Consider the following 20,229-nt stretch of genomic DNA (forward strand, 5'->3'; position numbering starts at 1 on the left):
CCTCCATGCCCCGACGCAGAGAAGTTAAAGACCAGGTGTTTGTGTGAGGCTCTCTTCCCTTCCCTGTGTTCCTTCCCTGGGAGCCCCCCAACCACCCTGCCGGACCCTCTGGACACAGCCCTCACAGGGGTGGGTGCAAGCCCTGCCTGACCACCCACCCACTTCCTGCTCTCACCTTCCTCACATGCCCCAGCACTGGGCACTTTATATTTTTCTGTACAGTGGTCCCCCCTTACCCACGGAGGAGACTTTCCCAGACGCCCAGTGGATGCCTGAAACTGCAAATGGTACCAAACTCTATACATACCATGTATTTTCCTATATATACATACCTATGATAAAATCTCATTATAAATTAGGCACAGTAAGAGATTAACAACAATAACTAGTAGTAAAATAGAACAATTTTGTTACAATATACTGTAAAAAAAAGCTACTGTAGATCTAAGCAAACTTAGCATATGATTTTTTTAATTTCCTTATAGGGTCGAGAACTTTCAGCTTTTTTGCTTAAAGGAAGTGCTTTATGGCTTCTCTTTGGCATATCCAAATTGCCAGCATCACTACTCTTGCGCTTTGGGTCAATTATTAAGTAAAATAAGGGCTACCTAAACACGAGCACTGCGATACTGCAACAGTCCATCTGATAACCAAGCCGGCTACTAAGTGATCAACATGCAGGTGGCGTATACCATGTGGATCCGCTGGACAAAGGGATGATTCACATCCCAGGTGAGATGGAGTGGGAAGGCGTGAGATTTCATCACACTCCTCAAACTGGTGCACAAGTCAAAGTTATAAATTGTTTATTTCTGGAATTTTTTATTTAATATTTTTGGACCATAGATGACCACTGAAATCATGGAAAGCGAAACCACAGATAAGAGGGTACTAGTATATTTTGCAAATTTTCCATAAATGGACTTGTATGTTTTATAATCAGAAGAAAAAAGTTTTATTTTAAATGAGCAAACAAGAGATTCTCATTTTGCCAAAATATATGCCAGTTTCCTATTTCTACACCCTAGTGTGGCCGTAGCCATAGAGTAGAAATAACGTTGTTGTCCAAACAATTCATTCTGTCTTGAATGATTTGTCATTTTTAGGATGAGCTGGGAAACAAAATTAAGATGAGTCTGGGAAATAAAATCTGGACTTCTTTTTCTTCCTTTTTGTCGTTTGGAGTTGTGTCCTAGCTGACTCCTGGACTCAGGCTGTGCTGAGCTGTGCAATCTGCTGGCTGCTCATCTCCAGGGCTGCGCTGACCCCGGCCCCCACTTACACCAGCTTTTCCTCTTTAATCCCCAAGTTTAGGATGGAAAAGCTGTTCTGATTTCATTAGGTGGGCAGACTGTTTTTGCAAATCACTTAGACAGTCTCTTCATGGTGCCTGTTAAAATGAATGCTGTGCCACATGTTTGAAATGATACACAAGAAAGACATTGCGACGTGGTTCTGGTCTACCAAGTTCCTTATATGGGAACATAATGGCAGAAAGGGCCTTGAGAAAAACTGTGATGCTGTCGACATATCCCTTGGAACTTTTCTCTTTCATTCACATTATAATCATGTGAGGTATAATCAATAGTGTGTGCCTGGGCTTTTGCCACTGCTTGGAGATGCAGAGAAGATGAAATACGGTCTTTATATTAATGAGGGCTTTTGGCTGAACATATAAGAAACCTGAGGGAAGGCTCATATCAGCCAGGAAGGGCGCATGACATAGCTGGGCCTCTGAGGCGTCTGGGGCTAAGCCGAGACTCTCTTTCCCGGGCTCAACTCCACCTCTGTCTGCCTTCGCTCTCTGCTACCCCAGGCTGGGCTCTTCTACCAGCAAGAAACCTGGGTGCTCACCACCAGAGAGACACCGAAATCTGCGGCTGCCTCCCAAGCTCAGAAATCCCAGGGAAGGGCTCTGATTGGTCAGCTGGGGTCAGGTGCCCAGCTCTGACCAATCATTGTTGGTCATGTGGGTGGAGTCTGTAAGATCATGACAGCTCCCATTGGCACCTCTCAGCTATGGTGGAAAGAAGGCACATTTCCCAGAAGAAGGTGGATACTATCATCTGCAGACAAAGACTCAATGCCCACCACAACCTGGCTCCAGCAATATCCCAGCCTACCTGGGGAGAGAGTCAGATAAGCAACGTGAGGGGTGCTGTGATGGCCACATGCACAAGGCCCTCCGTTAAGGGGAAGCATGAGCGCTGCTCTTTACCATATGGTGACCAAGGTTTCATTCAGGATTTGACAGCCGACTGAGTAGTGAAGATAGAGACGTGGAGCTGGCGTTTTAAGAGGGGTCTAGGGAAGTAGGAGATTCCAGCTTATAGGTGTGTGTGAGACGGATGGGATGGGGGGCTAAAGACCCTTTATCCTGGTCAAGAGCCAGTCCTTTCTCTAGAATCTACAGGATTTGAACACCTCCAAGCCTGCTGAGTTAACCTTCTACGGCACAGGGAAAAAATGGGTGAAATTCAGATAAGTCTATAGTTTAGTTAGTAGTCTTGTACCAAGGTTGATTTCCTGGGTTTGAGCATTGTACCACAGTATGTAAATTACAGGAAGCAGTGAAAGATATATATAAACTGTTTAGACTATTTTTGAAAATTTCATTATGTCTAAAATCATTTCAAAATAAAATGTTAAAAATATTCATAGGGACATGGAACTCCTTGCACAAAAAATGAAAGAAATCAGAAAATATATTGCCTGTGTGCATCTGGCTCCGTCACCTCACTGCTCACGTAGAGGGACCCAGCCAATGATGGATACCAGCTCAGGTGTTTGCAGTGTAAGTCAGCATTTATTAAACATTTATTGTGTATTAAGGACTCTTATGGCTTTCTTGAGGAATTGTAAAATAAGCATTATTCTTGCAGACAATCAAATAATCAGGTAGTCTTTCTGAGCCTCAGTTTCCCCTTCTTACAAATGGGAATGAAAATATTTTGTAAACTAATGAAGAATGCTACCAATGGGAGATTGCTATTAAGAAGGTCTGTTGACTCAAATGTCATGCCTGCTCTTACCTGTCTGTGTCATTCTGCCCCTGTGTTTCACTTCTGTGACTCTGTTTTCTCATGTGAGAACTGGGGATGTCACCGATAATCTATATTTCAACAAGAAATATAAAGCTGAGCAGAGGGTCGGATTCTTCCCTGGAATTCAAGTTGGCACACCTTTCCTTTGTTCTCAGAGGGGGCATTCTGTACCTCTTTAGGTCTGTTTGTCTTGTTGCTGTCTTCCCCTCACTGAAATACAAGCTTATGGAAACAAGGAGTCTGTCCTGTTTGTTGCTATAGCCCCTTTGCCTAGAGCAGTGCCTGACACCTAATAAATACATGTAGAGTGAATGAGTGAGTTCTCTTGACCATTAAGCCCTTGTATTGATATGTCTTCCTGTAGCTCTCAAGTGTTGTGCCAGATTTATAAGCTCTTGCATTGAAGGAATGTTCTGTGGGGATTTTAAAAAATTAATGTATTTTTTATACTCAAGCCCTATTAGTAGTATAGTGGCTAAGAAAGAAAACAAAAGTCATTTACTTATTTTTTTGGTCAAACATAATCAGCTCTATAGCAGGAGCTATAGTTGTCCAAGCCCAAACAAGGGTGCGAAAACTGGAAGTGAAAGTATCTTCAGACAGATCTCCCACTACAGACCGTAACGGAATGACCGTAATGATGACACTAACAGTGGGAGGCTAACTGATTTTTTTTTACCAGTTTACTTTTATAATCATTTATCTCGGATAGTTATACACCAATGCCTTGTTAGACAGTATGAGCCTCAGTAGAAATTGACTGATCCGTTGCTAGAGCAGAATAAAAAGTCTTGAAATAGATCCATGGAGGAAAGATGTATTGTTCAACAAATGGCATTGGAATCATTAGGTAAGCATTTGGGAAAAGAAATGAAGTTATATCCCTGTATTACACCATATATACTATGGTTTGAATTGCGTCCCTCTAAAAGATATGTTGAAGTCCTAACCCTGGTACCCATGAATGTGACCTTATTTGGAAATAGAGTCTTAGTGGATGTAATCAAGTAAAGACGAGATGATTAGGGTTAGCTCTTCTCCAATCGGACTGATGTCCTTATAAGAAGAGAAAAGACCGACAGAAACACACCGGAAGAAAGCCACATAAAGCTGGAGGCAGAAATTGGAGTGATACTGCTACAAGCCAAGAGGCCGAGGGTTGCCAGCAACATCAGAAGCTGAGAGAGAGGCAAGGAACAGATTCTCCCCTAGAGCCTTCAGAAAAACCACAGCCCTGCCGACACCTTGAGCCACACTCCTAGCATCCAGAACTGTGAAAGAATAAACTTTTTGTTGTTTTAGCCACCCAGTTTGTGGTAATTTGTTACAGCAGCTCTAGGAAATTAATACAATACACAATAAAATATTCCAAAAGGTCAAATATTTAAAATAAATATTTAAAAATAAAGCATGAGAAGAAATAATGGAGAGTATACAGTTTTGAGAGGAAAGCCTTTCTCATCCTACTTCTAAGATCTGAAATTATGAAAGAAAAGCTTGACCAACTGACTACATAATAATTATATATTTCTGTATAGATCACAAAAAAAATAAAGTTAAAAGAAAAATATTTCTTTTCAACACATAAAGAACTAATATGCACAATGCGTAATGGCTCCTGTATTAGAAAAAATATAAATGACCCAAAATATACATAAACAAATTAAATGACTAGGCAAATTACACAAGAAATCCAAATGGCAATGAAATGTGCAGAGAGTTGTTTTGTTTCACTGATAATCAAATAAATGAAAATTAGAATAAAAACATATATATTCTCCCAAATCATACTGGCAAAGAGGAATCAGATTGATAACACCTGGCACTGACAGTAGCATCTCCCGAATTCCTTAGCTGGAGGGATTTAGGGATGCTGCTTATGCAGTGAAGGGTTAACTCAGGCGACCTGGATGCCCAAACCCCACACGTGCCCCTTGATTGGGCTCCTGGAAGATGACCTCCAAGCCCTTGGACTATCCTTCCTGATGACAGTGACTTTGTATGGCTGAGGCTGTGGAGCACGCCAAATAATTCATGGTAACAACGTGGTTCCCGGTGAGCACCTGTTTTTGTACGCCTGAGGCTGTGGGGCACGCTGGATCGATTTGACCTGTAGTGGGCTGGGGTTTGAGTAGCTGTGTCAGTCATGTGGGTGCAGCATGCCTACGTGACTGACCGTAATAAAAACCCTGGACACCGAGGCTCACATGAGCTTCCCTGGTTGGCAACATTTGGTGAGCACTGTCATACGTCACTGCCGGCAGAATTAAGCCCTGTGTCTGCAACTACAAGGGAGATGACCACTGGAAGCTGGCCCCGCTCTCTCCTGCATTCTGCCCCACATGCCTTCTCCCTTTGCTGATTTTAATCTGTATTTTCACCGTAAAAAAACACAAGCATAAATATAAGAGCTTTTCGTTGTCCTGTGAGTCCTAGTGAATCACCGAACCTGAGGGTGGTACTGGGGACCCACAGCACAGAGGTGTCTTTGGAAGAAGCTGGAAGCTGAGTTTGCACAGCACTTGACCTAGCACCAAGAGAACTCGAATTATCCACAGGAAAGAATGGAGGGGCAAGGGCTGAGGGGGCTGTCAGCAGTACCCAGGGGCCAGAGCCCTCCAGTGCACTCATGTCTAGTCTCCCCCTGGGTGGAAGACGGGGATGGATGGACCACGCCTGGTGCACGGCAGTGAGCCCCTGGGCATCAGGCCCGACCTCCCCAGCTGTGAGCTCTGGCCCCAGTCCAGGGTGGGGCAGAGGCTGGTTTGGTGAAGCAGCAGCAGCAGGAGTGAAGTGTTCTTGGTTACTAGAGGCTTGAGCTGGTGAAAGACATGCTCCTCCATGCATCCTAACTTCAATGGAGTGTGACAACACTTCATGCATGTGTCAGGTAGCGCATGACAGAGTTTGAGCGTCTTACCTAAGAAAAACACAGCCCGGAAGATTTTGGGAGCCACTTGGGCATCATTTTCCTCTTGTCATGGACTGAGCTGTGTCCCCCCAAAATTCCTATGTTGAAGCTCTAACCCCCAATGTGACTGCATTTGGAGACGAGGCCCTTAAGGAGGTAATTAAGGTTAAACTACGTCATAAGGGTGGGGCCCTGATCCAACAGGACTAGTGTCCTTATAAGAGGAAGAGACACCAGGGATGCAACACACAGAGGAAGGGCCACGTGAGGACACAGTGAGAAGGTGGCCATCCACAAGCCAAGGAAAGAGGCCTCAGAGAAACTCACCCTGCTGACACCTTGATCTTGGACTTCCAGCCTCCAGAAAATACACTTCTGTTGTTGAAGCTGCCCAGTCTGTGGCATTCTGTTACGGCAGGCCTAGCAGACTTCTGAAACGGATCAAAACACTGTTCTCAGGTATTCACGTGGCCCCATAGCCTCACGCTTGGTTCTTATTGTGCTCTCTAGGATCTAAGATCCGGCTTTGCAGCAATGCCGGCAATAGTAAGACACAATCAACGTCCTGGCACAGGGCTTTGTGTCGCACAGGGAGGGGCTTCTCTTGGGGCAGGGTTATGGGGAGAGCTCTTCCCACTCTGGCTCCCTCTCCCATCTGAGGGTAGATGAGGCTGAGGCTGAGGGATGGGGATGTCACCCCCAGCAGGCAGGCAGGGACAGCTTGTTTCCCTGTGACCTCAGCCGGGCCTGGCCTCTCTGACCTTCCCCGAGGAGCCTGCCCACTCCCCTCAGACCAGTGTGTCCACTGCCATCCCACATTTTGGGGACCCTTGGCCGCAATACCCGCCCACAAGCTCTGGAGCCTGCAGTCCCGCTGCAGCTGGAGTCCGCCCGAGCATTGGGGGCTCGGGAACAAATCTCTGGTCCAGTTGGGGTGGGGAGAGGGACGTGGGGCCTGGGGTCCAGCACCTCTGCACCTCCTTTCCCCGGGACACAGGCTCAGGGCGCACGCAGGAGGCTCCTTGATTTCTCGTCCCTGGACCCAGCTCCACCTCCACCTGTGCTGATTTCCTGAGTGTCATCTTTGCAATGACGCTATTTCCCAGTTAACTGGGGTGGCAGCCCTCTCAGGACGGGCGACCCCGAGATGTCTCCACGGGCCAGACAGGAGGCAGAAGAACGTGCTCCAGCAAGTTAGCTTTGATCTTTTTACTTTTAGTGTTATATAATTATGTACATTATTAGAGTTATCATCATCTTTTTATTCCACGTTGATTTCATGCCCCAGGTGTGCCGGGCGCTGTGCAAGATAAATTATTGAGTTTCGTTGATGAAGCCAAACCAAGTCATGGGTTCTGTAAAGAAACAACTGTATTAAAATACGGCATAAAATATCTTATATAATTGAGATGATACAGAAAGACTACTTGGAAGAAGCCAATGTTGGAACAGGGCAAGGAGGGACCTCTTTGAGCAAGAGCCTCTCACTGGGAGAGGTTTCTTCCTGAACGCTATCAGTAATTGTCCACGAGACCTTTCCGCAGTCTCACTCTGACTTACACACGACCCAGCTTTCGCTTTCAGAGCAATTGTGCCGGTGCCCCTGGGACGGGGTGATGCAACCCTCTCTCAGCTCTCTGTTTATAATTTCTGAGAAACAAAGACGTAATTACCTCTTGCAGTTTGGTCTAATTATTTGTCTGATGCCCGTGCAGGGAGCTCAACTCTATTGTCCCCCGGAGGGGCTGCAGTCTCTCTCTTGGAGAGGATGAGGGTGGCCATGCTGGGCTGGCAGGCGGGGACCCTCTGCAGCTGCACCGTATTAGAAGCTTTTTCGTAGAGGCAGTGTTGATGTTGGGTGGCTTGGGGTATGGAGCAGGGCTGGGGATTCCCGGGGCTCTAATCTTTAAAAACCAGTAATAAGGGCCCGCCCCGTGGCTTAGCGGTTAAGTGCACGTGCTCCGCTGCTGGCTGCCCGGGTCCGGATCCAGGCGCGCACCGACGCACTGCTTCTCGGCCATGCTGAGGCCGCGTCCCACATACAGCAACTAGAAGGATGTGCAACTATGACATACAACTATCTACTGGGGGCTTTGGGGAAAAAAAACAGTAATAAAAGAGTTTATTAACAGACAGCCATGCCCATCATTATGTTTCCTTCTAGTAGCCACTCCTGAGTCTTCCCCTGAGGGCCAGAGGGGAGGGGCCCCTCCTCCCAATTCTCCACACATTCCTCCCATGCTGAAAATTCAGGCTTCTCCAACAGGGCAGCAGGGACTCTGCCCTCCTGCTGCAAGCAGCTGTGGTTCCGAAGGCCTCTCAGGGAGGACTTACTGACCCTCACACCTCCAGGCCCTCTTAAAGCAGCTTCCAGGAGTCTGCTAGCCAGCATCTCACACCGTGTTATATCTTCTACCAGCTTGTCCATCTGCCTATATTTGTGTGTGTGTGTGAGGAAGATCAGCCCTGAGCTAACATCCAATGCCAATCCTCCTCTTTTTTTTTTTTTTTTTTGCTGAGGAAGATTGGCCCTGAGCTAACATCTATGCCCATCTTCCTCTACTTTATATGGGATGCCGCCATAGCGTGGCTTGACAAGCAGTGTGTCGGTGCACACCTGGGATCTGAACCTACGAACCCTGAGCCACCACGCTCGCACTTAACCACTTGCGCCACCTGACCGACCCCCGATGTGCCTATGTTTAAGGATACTTTAAAGCATTTGAACCAGAATTAATGGTAAGGAAGTTAAAATTAGTACAATATTCACTATGTGCCAAGCACCATGTCAGGCATTTTCATACACAGCAGTTCATTTGGATAAGTTATTTGGCCTCTCTGTGCCTCGGTTTCCTCGTCTGTACAAATAAACCTAATGGTGCTGGTACTTGATCAGAGGGATATTGTAAAGAAGACCAAGGTAATACACGTAAGATGCTCAGAATGAGGCCTGGGACAGAGAACCCTGAATAAATGTGTGAGTAGCTATTTCATCCTCTTCATCATCACCACCAAAGTCATTATTTAGCCCATTTTACAGATGAGAAAATCGAGGCTCAGGGAAGTGAAGTGATCCTCACAAGTATGTCCTGGGGGAGGTGGTTCAGCCATGATTCAAACCCAGCCCAGGCTCCTCCTCGACATCACACCGATCTCTCTGCCGGGACCATGAAGCATTCCTGAAACCTAGAAAATCGTGATTACCTCTGTGGTGTGTTTTCATCATCTGCTTTCAAATTCTCCTACACAGACTGGGGCTTTCAAATGGCTTTAATTGCAACCGTTAATAAGAAATGGTTTACATCGAAACCCAGAACAGATACGCATAAAAGTGAAATATAAGCTTCCTGAAACATACCTTCTCTTGCTACGTTCTAGGCACCTTGGTATTCTTCTCTTCAGTTCTATTTCATTTCATTTTTAGGAGCCGGCTTCAACCTGGCCTTGGTGGCAGTTTGAAAACCACGGGCCGGGTGAGAGGGTGAGTTTAATCTGAGCGGCCCTGCCCAGGTGTGGTCCTGAGAGCTCCCTCTGTGTCACGGGGCGCCAGTACCTCAGCACCAACTTCTCCCACCAGGGTCCCAGTTCCTAGATGCAGGGTCCCGGGGCTCCCAGTGGGCACCCAGGCAGGTTTAGCATGAAGCTCATGAAGCCCATCTCCAGGGCACCTCACCATGCCTGCAGCTCTGGGCCGCACCCAAGAACATGTTCCTTTAGGATTTTATCCATTCAGAGTGGACCAGCTGGTGCTCAGCAAGATGGAGAGAAGAATGAGGGGAGGAAGAAGGTAAAGGAAAATTCCTTCCGGGATGAGCCTGCCCTCAGGCGCCATCTTGAAGTGCCAGTCCCAGCCGTGGTTCTTCGCCCAGCCCTCTCCTCTTCCTCCTGGTGCACCACCACGCTACCCTTCCCAGTTTCTCTTGCTAGTTGGTGTGGCCCGTGCCAGAGTTCTGTCCACAGAATGTTCGTGGACGTGATGGGCAGCGCTTCCAGGTCTGGCCCAATAAAACTGCCCATGCACAGTCATTCATGCTCTTCCCCTCTGCAGCTTGATGCGAATGGGCATGGGGACCTCGGAGCCCCACGTGCAAGACGCAAGGACCCTGGGTGCCCAAACCACTGCTCAGGCAGACACCACCTGCTCGTCAGGATCACTCACTCTGAACTTCACGTGAGTGAGAAGTAAACTTACGTTATGTAAAGCCGCTAAGATACAGAGATTTCCCTCACTAAGACACAAACGTGCTCTGAATTTCTAAACTATCCAAGTTCAAGGCAGTGGAGAAAGAGATTCTTAAATGTCGCAAATTTACTTCGAAACAGGGGGTATTCTGTGTACTGGGTTGAATAGTGTCTCCCCAAAGTTCATGCCCACCTGGAACCTCAGAATGGGACTTTAGAGGCCAGCCCGGTGGTGTAGTGGTTAAGTTCGCACACTCTGCTTTGGAGGCCCAGGGTTCGCAGGTTCAAATCCCAGGCGTGGACCCAGGCACCGCTTATCAAGCCATGCTGTGCCAGCGTCCCACATACAAAATAGAGGAAGATGGGCACAGATGTTAGCTCAGGGCCAATCTTCCTCACACACAAAAAAGAGTGGGACTTTATTTGGGAATAGGATCTTTGCAGATATAATCAAGTTAAGAGGTCATCCTGGGTGATGGTGGGCCCTACATCTAACGTGACTGGTGTCCTTATGATTTGGACACAGAGACACAGACACAGAGGAGAAGGCCATGTGAAAACAGAGGCAAAGATCAGAGTGATGTGGCTTATATCAACAACACCAAGGATTGCTGGCGGCCACCAGGATTAGAAGAGGGAAGGGAGAATCCTTCCCTAGAACTTTCAGGGAGAGCAGGGCTCTGCAGACACCTTGATTTGGGTCTTCTCGCCTCCAGAACTGTGCCAGAATAAATTTCTGTTGTTTTAAGCCCCCAGCTTGTGGCACTTTTTTACAGCAGCCACAGGAAACTAATATACTCTGTAATCAAAGCTTAATGTAATTTTAAGAAATTGCACTATTTTTAGCACAGTGCTGGGCCACGTGTTCTGAGGAAGAGAGCTAAGTTTGTGCTTCCGGCTGGAGGATGTGGACTCAGACCCCAGGGAAGCTACTCCTCTTCCTCTCCAGTTTCCAGAGAAATCCCTTGGGGTTGGGTTGCTGGGAGACTTCCTGGGCAGGCAAGGAAGAATATGCGTTCTTCAGCCGTGCCCTCATTGCCCTTGGAGATGGTTCGGCCTGCCCTCTGCACTGGTCGGTGCCACGGAGTGAGGGGGAGAAGGTGGCCTGGTAGATGAACACCGCAAAAAGCCAGACACATCCAACTGGTGTTCCTCCCTGTGGCTGCTCCTCAAATCTGACCCAGTGGGTGGATGCCCTTTTATGAGTCGGGACCACAAATATATCAAGGCTTGCTGGCCAGAATCCGCTAGCTTTGCATGATCATCCTAGTCAGCTTTTACCTCCCCTTCAAGCGTTCAGAAATATAACCAGTTATGCATTAGATGACTTCCTGAATCAAATTAAAGGCAAAACATTTTGTAAGCACAATAGCTCATCAGGCTACCTCCAGGAAGGCTGTGACCAGCATTCCTTACCAAACCAACATCTTTCAAAATGTGAATAATCATTCCATGTGCTAGTTTCCTAGGGCTGCCGGAATAATCTACCACAGACTGAGTGGCTTAAACAACAGAAATTTATTGTCTCACAGTGTATCCACTTGGTACAACCACGTCTGAAAACTGTGTGCAAATTTTTAAAAAGCTAAGCATAGACTCACTTTGTGATCCCAAATCCACACCAAGACACACACTGAACAGAAATGTGTGTGTGCTCACCGAAAGACGGGTGCCAGCATTCAGACACTGTTTGTGACTGCCAAAATCTGAGAACGCCCCCAATGCCCACCCCTAGGAGAATGGGCAAGTAAACTGTGGGTGCTCAAATGTGCAATTCTGCTCAGCAATAAAGAGGAGTAAACTCCAGCCTCAAGCAACAGTACAGATGGCTCTAATGAAAATACAATGTTGAGCAGAAGTCAGACACCAAAGAGAACATACTGTTTCATTCCACTTACCTACAGCTCAAATCCAGCCAAAGGTGTCAGGAGTCAGGAGAGTGGTTGCCCTCGGTGGGGGGGATGGGGATACGGGAGATTGGGGGAGCAGTGTCTCTGTTGCTGATGACATCCTGTTTCTCTATCTGGTGCTGGTTGCAGGGTGTGGTCAGTTTGTGAGCATTCATTGAGCTGAATTTACTATACATACGCCTTTTTGCATGTATATTACACTCAACCGAAAGTTTAACTAAGAAAAATGTACCCCATCTCTATTAGTTACTATCGCAATGATTTGGGGCCAGTTACACAACATCTCTAAGCTATGGTTTCTTTTCACTTGTAAGATAGAGTCTTACAGACCCTCTGATAGAGTCTACGTGAGAAATAGTATAACTATAGCTCATGGCACATAAACTGCTCAATTAATACTAGCATTTTTTTTTGAACTTGGCAAAATGGATCTTTGGTGATGGAAAGATAGTGGTCCCCTTTTGGGGGGTAATGATGGGCGGGGCATGAGGGGCTCTGGGGTACAGGTGATGGGTGGAGCTGAGAAGTGGTTATAGGCGTGTGCTCACTTTGTAATAATCTTCCAGCTGTGCACTCCATTTGTGTGCTTTCCTGTGGGTATGTCATACTTCAATAAACATATTTTTTACCAGAGATGGAAATGAAAGTATCCACTTCATAGATTGTGAGGATGAAATGAGATAAGATATATAAAGCATTTAGCACAGTGCTTCTCACAATTTGAGAGCTCGGTAACCATCTGCTGTTCTAGTTGCACAATTCCTTACCCAACATGCTTTGGTGTTTGGGCATTCAAGTTTGAGGGCCTTAGGCAAATGGGCATATCCTGAACGTCATTTACACACACACACACACACACACACGCACACACACACACCCCGCTCCCCAGCAGGGTCGGACAGCGCCCTACGATAAACACGTGCTATTCACAGCACCGGGGATGCAGAAAGTCTATAAATAGCCTCACACTGATTCAGATCAGTTTTACCTCCAACTATGGGATTTGCCTCCAAACTTACCAAAAAAATGTCTTTTTAGAGTGTTCTGGATTTCAGTATTGTGGATAAGGGATTGGACACCCATACTGTCATCATCACGATGTGAATGACGTAATGTCCTCTGCAGTTAGAAATCAGATCATTTGCGCATACTCCACGCATGTCCTGTTTGGTATTTTGCAGTGTTTCCCACTCTACAGAGACTTTAAAACTGGAAGTAAAACGAGAAGTACCTCCCAGGCTTCAACTAGACAGATGCTGCGGTTCCCACCAGACCTCAGGCCACCCCCGCCCCAGCGACTTGCGCGGGCAGTCCTGGCACAGCCATGACGCCGAGGCCCTGAGACGTGCCCAGATCCAGCTGCTCCTCCACGGGTGGATTCTTCCCTCTTCCCACGTGTGCGCGACCTGGGCCTGGCAGCCCAGCATGGAGGCCTCGTGGGTAAGGGGGGATGCCCTTGGGTAGTGGTGTCAGATTTAGCAGCTAGAAATACAGGACACCCCCTTAAATGTGAATTTCAGATGACAATGAATAATTTTTTGTGTCGGTATGGCCCATACAATATTTGGGGTGTACTTACACCAAAAATTGATGGTTCATCAGGAACATAATTCATTGATTATCTGGAATACAAATTTAACTGAACGTCCTGCATTTTATCTGGCAAGCCTCCAGTGGGTGTGTCTCCAAGATTGGGAGGTCAGTGAAGAATAATCCTATACTACCCTGTAACCAGCACCGGTCAGCTCAGTGCAGTGGGGGTCCCAGGTTCTTGGTCCACAGACACAAAAGAATTTGAGAGTGGACACACAGCAGAAGTTTTAACAGAGGAGGATTTATTAGTAAAGCAAAAATACACCCCCAAGGGGAGGGGCAGGCAGGCTCCAAGGGAGCAACTGCACCAAAGTTGTGGTGGTCGGTGGCTTTGGAAGGTCGGGTCCTGGAAGCGGGTGAGGGTCTTGGAAGGTGGGCCAATTGGGGCTTTGTCTCCACTCCCACCTTGGGAGGGGGAGATTTTTTCCTTACACAGGCATCTCCAGAACTGTCATGGCGGTGATCCCCCACAAGGGGGGTCAAAATCGCAATGCAAATGAGGGTATAATGAGGCTTGGGGCTACTCTCGGTCAGGGTCTGGGGGAGTGCTGCACGTCGGAAGAACCGCTGCCCGGTAATGAGGATGCTGCACCTGGTGGAGTGACCTTGCTCCCAGCTCATATCTAGCTTCCTGCCTATCTCAACCCTGCTTAGACAAAGAAGGGGTGGGGAAGTATGTGGGACCATCTCCAGACCTAAAGGGCTGGAGCAGGAAGCAGAGGCCCCCAACATGGAGATGGCTTCCTCTCTCTCTCTCTGTCTGTCTCTCTCTGTCTCTCTCTCTCTCCCCCTGGCCCCCTGTCACACACATGCTCTGAGTACAGACACTCACCTCAGCTTCTTGACCACTCCATGCCTTTGTCCAAGCCCCTCTCCCGCCTCCAGAGTCACCTGCCATCCCCAGTTTCACCGGCATCCTCGAAAGGACATCCCTGCCCCGCTTCTTACTCAACGGCAGCCCCCACGTGCACTGTTCTGCCCTTTGCTTCTGACGTGCCTCGGAGTTCCTCTGAGTTGATCCCTACAGAGCAGCCTGCTTCTTCTGAACACTGCAAGGGGAAGTGTTGGGCAGGGGTGGTGGGAGAGCCGAGAGCTTGTGTGATCCCCGACTAGAGGAAGTTCTAATATTTTCCTCCTGCACCCTAACTGAGTGTTGCCCAGCCTCGAGGGCATGCACACCCCCTATGAAGACCACTGCCTTGGAGCCTGAGCAGTTGGTCAGCAGGGGAATTTGGGGGCCTTCCCACATGGGCAGCTGACAGCCCTGTGCCTCCCTGTTAGTCCTCCACAGACCTGTGAGTCTCGAGATCCATCCTGACTGAGTAATCAGTCATTCAAGCTGCCAGTGTCTTGATTGAATGGCTATGAGAGCAGATATAAACACAAATCTAATCTCCCTTGCCCTGGGCCTAAAGAGGGGTGCTCAGCACCTTTGGGCTGGATAATTCTTTGTGGTGGGATTTGTCCCGTGCACTGTAGGATATTTAGCAGCATCCCTGGCCTCTACCCACTAGATGCCAGTAACAGCTCCCTGCTCCAGTTGTGACGACCAAAAATGTCTCCAGACATCGCCAAATTCACTGCATTGAGAACCACTGCTCTCAAAGCTTCCAAACTCACCTCCCTCCATAGATCGATAACAGGGTAAGCAATGATTCACTGTGGACCAGCGAAGGTTTTGCTTGGAAACAGAGGTTATAACACCAGAAATAAAACTCTTCAGAGAAAAAGTGCACCATAGGCTGAAGCAGTCTCCCAAATGAACACACTCCCATGCTCGATGTCCATTCCCCTAATTAACGTGTTTGCCACTGGGAATCAATCAAGCCCTTGTTTCTCTCTCAGAACAGTGGTTTCAGCCATCCTTGTTTCCTGCAGGGACACCGGCTTCAGGGGCTTTGCAGCCAGCACGAGTCTGAAGCAGCGTTGGGGAATGAAGGAAGCAGATATCACTGAGGGCCTACCATCCGTAGGGTTGATCCTCCCCAAGGCCGTGAGGTTGGCATTATTCATAAGGACACTGACTCTCTCGTAGGGTTGATGTGACATCCTCAGGGCCACCTAACTCATCATCCAAGGTGTGAATCCAGCCCGGTGGGATTCCAGAGCCCACTGGCTTCCCTCTCTGCCCTCTAATACTACAATTAGAGACAAGAAAATATGGATGCCCCTGGTAGAGGGCAACCCAGTGACTTAAATGTTCACCATCGTGTAATTGGATGACATAAGACCCTCTTGGCTGGTGCGTTTCCTGAGGTCAGGCTAGAGCACAGAGCAGGAGCCACTGGACCCTTGAGGGTTGACAGAGGGAATGCGGGCCAGTGCGTGTGTATTTCATGATGTTGCCACGGGCTGGCCTTTTCTTGTTATAAACCAGGTCCCATTTTGAGGGAGGTGGGACAATTCAGAAGCAGCATCCCATAAACACTCCGTACTCTCAGTTGCCTTTCTTGGCCTGATTGGGCTTGGCCTAGGGTCTTCCCAATCCAGTGGTTCTCAAGCCTTGCTGTCCATTAAATCACCCAGGAACTGGGACAATTCCTGATGCCCCGCCCACTCCCCACCAACTAAATCAGGACCCAGGGCTGGGACCCAGGCATCAGCGGTTTTAATGCTCCCCAGCGATGCCAACGAGCAGCTGGCTCCTCCCGCTGTGAGCTAGCATGACGCTCACATTCTAATGTACATTCAAATGGCCCGGGGTCTGGTGGAAGTTCAAGTTCTGAGTCAGGAGGTTGGGGTGGGTCCGAGACTCTGCACGCTGGGCCAGCTCCACAGCTAAGAGCAAAGTGCCATCCATGGATGGTTGTCACTTGGGGGGGTGGTTAGACCTGCAGAATCTCAGGCCCCGCCCAGGACCTATGAATCAGAATCTGCATTTTATCCGGGTCCAACTGAGTTGAGTGCACGTTCAGGTTTGAGACACTCTGCTCCAACCCAAAGCCTTTATTTGCCGGCGACAAAGAGAGGACAAGGGCAGGGCCCAGGACCCCACAAGTTCTGGGACCTCACGCTCGCCTGCCATCCAAATGTCTTCTCTCCACCATTTGATGATCTCAGTAAGAAGCATGTATTTCTCTGACATGTATGATTTTGGGCAATGTATAAAATTTCCCTCACCTACTCTATTTAATTCAGGGACAAAACCAACCAAAACCCAAAAATGTAGGAAGGAAAGAGCAGAAACAAGAACAAGGAAGATACAAAAATAGGACAGAAGCAAGGGCATTTTTCACCTTTCTTTGATTTAAAAGCTCCAGTAACTGGAACCTGCAAGTATGAGAGAGACACGGGGGAGGGGGAGCTCCGTGGAAGGGTTGGCTCATTCCTCTTGGAGGAATAACCAGGGATTTAGTCCAGCCCAGGGAGAGAAATGGGAGCTTCCTCTGCCTCTCTCAGGATGGGCTAGTTTCAGCCTTGTTGTGAGAAAAAAAAATAAGAGAAAGGCGTTAACCGAAGGAAATGCTGTTTCCCCTAGTTCTGAGACCTCAAAGAGGCACAGAACGAAGCTGATTAGTGAGAAGTGGTGACCCTGGTGTGAGCCACCAGGGGAATGTAACAACTTTCCAAATATCTCTTAAAGGGCAGCCCTTCACTTTTCCAGTCTGGAGCTGGTTTTTGGAAACCGCCAAAAGTTATTTAGAGTCAAGTCAGACAATTGAAGTGGGCGACCAAACTCAGTTCCATTTTAGGAGACAAATCCAAAATGTGGCCGTCACATGACATTCCTGGTTTCCTCGTGTGGGTTGTCACCTGGTTCTAAAGGCAGTTCCTTACGAAAGTCCCAACGCAGGTTTGAGCAAGGACAGCAGCACTGGGAGAAGCTTGGAGCTTCTAAAAGTGCCTCTCCTGAAGGGCAGAAGTGGTTCTGTCAAAAAGCGGGGCCCTAATTATCACGGTCCCTTTATCTAACTCCCACCCTCACCTTGGTTCGCTGATGGTGATCACTCATTTCCAGAGACTGGACAGGGGGCTTGTTGTGGGTACCAAAGAGGAAAAGAGGGTCACCACCGGGGCGCTGGCTATGGAAGGGGGCAGAGGGCCAGGCAAACGACAGGGCGGACACTGTCTCTGTTCGTTTCCTGTGGCTGCCATAACAGGTACCACAGACTGGGGGGCTTAAACGACAGAAATTTATTGTCGAAGTTCTGGAGGCTAGAAGTCCAAGATCAAGGCGTCGGCAGGGCCGTGTTCCCTCTGAGATCTGGTTAGAACCCTTCCTGGCCTCTCCCAGCTTCTGGTGGTTTGCCAGCAATCATTGGCGATCCTTGGCTTACAGCTGTCTGGCTCCAGTCTCTGCCTCTGTCGTCACGTGGTGTTCTCCCTGTGTGTCTCTGTCGTCATGTGGCCATCTCCTCAAGGGACACCAGGCATATTGGATTAGGGCCCTCCTGACTCCAATAGGACCTCATCTTCACTAACTACATCTGCAACGACCCAATTCCCAAATAAGTTCACATTCTGAGGTGCTGGGGGTTAACATCTCTTGTTTGAGGAGACACAATTCAACCCGTAATGCCAACTTTGTCACAGTTGTTTCTGAGATGGTGTCAATTAGGCTCGTTCGCTTAAACTGTGCTCTTCATGTACTATTTTTACCTACAGAGCCCTCCATTCAAACTAGCTCCTTCTTGGAGATCCAATCTGTTGCACCGCAGATCTTGAGATAGAATTTTTGTGTTTTTTCCTTCCCCTCATTCCTCACAGCTACCCACTGAGCAGCTCTGTACTGTAGGAATGCAAAAGGCAACAGTTAATAAATAGGGCTTTTAATTCTCATGCCAGCCTCTTGAGAATCAGAAGGGAAGGCCTAAGGGCTGTGGAGCAGGTGTGAGTCCTAATAAAGACCCTGGAGGGGGAAGGAGACCCATGCCCTGCCCATCGCAGACTATGAGGAAATCACCTGAGTGTGGTGGGGGGAGGACGTGGGGGCCCAGGCTAGTAGGTGGGGGAGAGGGTTAGAGAGAGAAGGAGAGAGTGTGGACAGCCTGGCGCGGCCTGGCCAGAGGCTGGGTGGGAGCCAGGGAAGCCTTGCCAGGGGGCGCAGACCGTCCCTGCACAGACGTGATTCCTTGGGGGACATGGGTCAGCTGCACGGGTTCATCTTCAGCTGCCCAGGCCACCTGCAGTTCATCCCCTGAACATTCTCCGTGCCTTGAGGCTTTGCTGTCCCATGTGGACACCCCCATTGTCGACAGGTCAGGAACCCAAAAGCCCCTTCCCAACAGCATGAAGGCGAGCCTTGGCTCGGAAGAGACGGTGCTGGAGAGGAGGGGAGGTCTTTACCAGCTCCTGGGAGAGTGTATGCGTTTCCTGTGGCTGCTGCAATAAAGTACCACCAACTGAGTGGCTTAAAGCAACAGAAATATATTCTGTCACCGTTCTGGAGGCTAGAAATCTGAAAGGAAGTGTCAGAGGGCCACACTCCCTCCAGAGGCTCTGGGGGAGAGCCTGTTCCTTGCCTCCTCCAGCTTCCGGTGGCTGCCTGGGTTCCTTGACTTGTGATCACATCACCTTCTCCTCCTCTGTGTCAAATCTCCGTCTGCTTCCATCTTATAAGAATAGATGTGATTGCTTTTAGGGCCCTACCAGATAATTCAGGGTAATCTCCCCGTCTCAAGATCCTTAATTTAATTGCATCTGCAAAGACTTTGCTGTTTATAGTCCCATTTACAGCTTCCAGGAATTAAAACCTGAATCTCTGGAGGTCAGTATTCACCCTACAACAGCAAGTATGGGGACTGGGGCACCCATCCTAGTTGCCGGGAAGAGCTAACAGGTAACAGCTCAGGCTGATAGGCCCCTCTCTCTCTCACCCCCTACACGCGCTCCAAGGGGGACCCCACTGAGGATCTAGTCAAAGAGTGAGAGCAGATCTCCTCTCTTCCCCACTGGCTCTCCGCAAGTTCTCCATACGTCCAGGAGTGGGTCTGAGCAGCCCAGAGAGCTCAGACTGGTGCAGAGAAGGTCCGTCCATCTGCCTGGCCCCAGCTCTACCAACTCCACCTGTCTGAGATGAACCACAAACTGGCCATCTTGGTGGCTTCCATGACAGCTAGCTCACAGCTTCATCCCACTTACATCCAGTGCCAATGATTCTATGCTCTAAATCCTCAGGGCTCCAAGTGGGGTGTGCAGACCACAGCATCGCCATCAGCTGTGAGCATGTTGGGACAGCAGGATCTCAGGCCTTGCCCCAGATCTCCTGAATCAGATCTGCATTTTAATGCAGTCCCCAGGAGATTCCTGGACACATTAGAGAGAGAGGAGCACTGGGCTACACAACTGTAGGATCGCTCCCTTCTCACCAATACAGCTGCTCACTCCAAGTTTCAGTCTTTCCTCTCCCAGCAGAAGGGTGTGGGCTGTGTGGCTCCCTAGGGCAGGGGCGTGTGGTTTGGAAGCAAAGCCAGCTCCTTTGGTTTATTTATCTTCCTGATACTTAATCTAGTTTGAATTTCAAATAACATTCTAAAACTTAGATTGGATTGTTCTTCTTATCAAGACGTGGGGTAGGTGCCTTTCCTCCCCTGGTCGCCTGCCCAGTCATCTCTAAAACCAATTCCATTCGGGCCCTCCCTGCTGCAAA

The sequence above is a fragment of the Diceros bicornis genome, chromosome 20, assembly GCF_020826845.1.
Source record: "Diceros bicornis minor isolate mBicDic1 chromosome 20, mDicBic1.mat.cur, whole genome shotgun sequence".
NCBI lineage: Eukaryota > Metazoa > Chordata > Mammalia > Perissodactyla > Rhinocerotidae > Diceros > Diceros bicornis.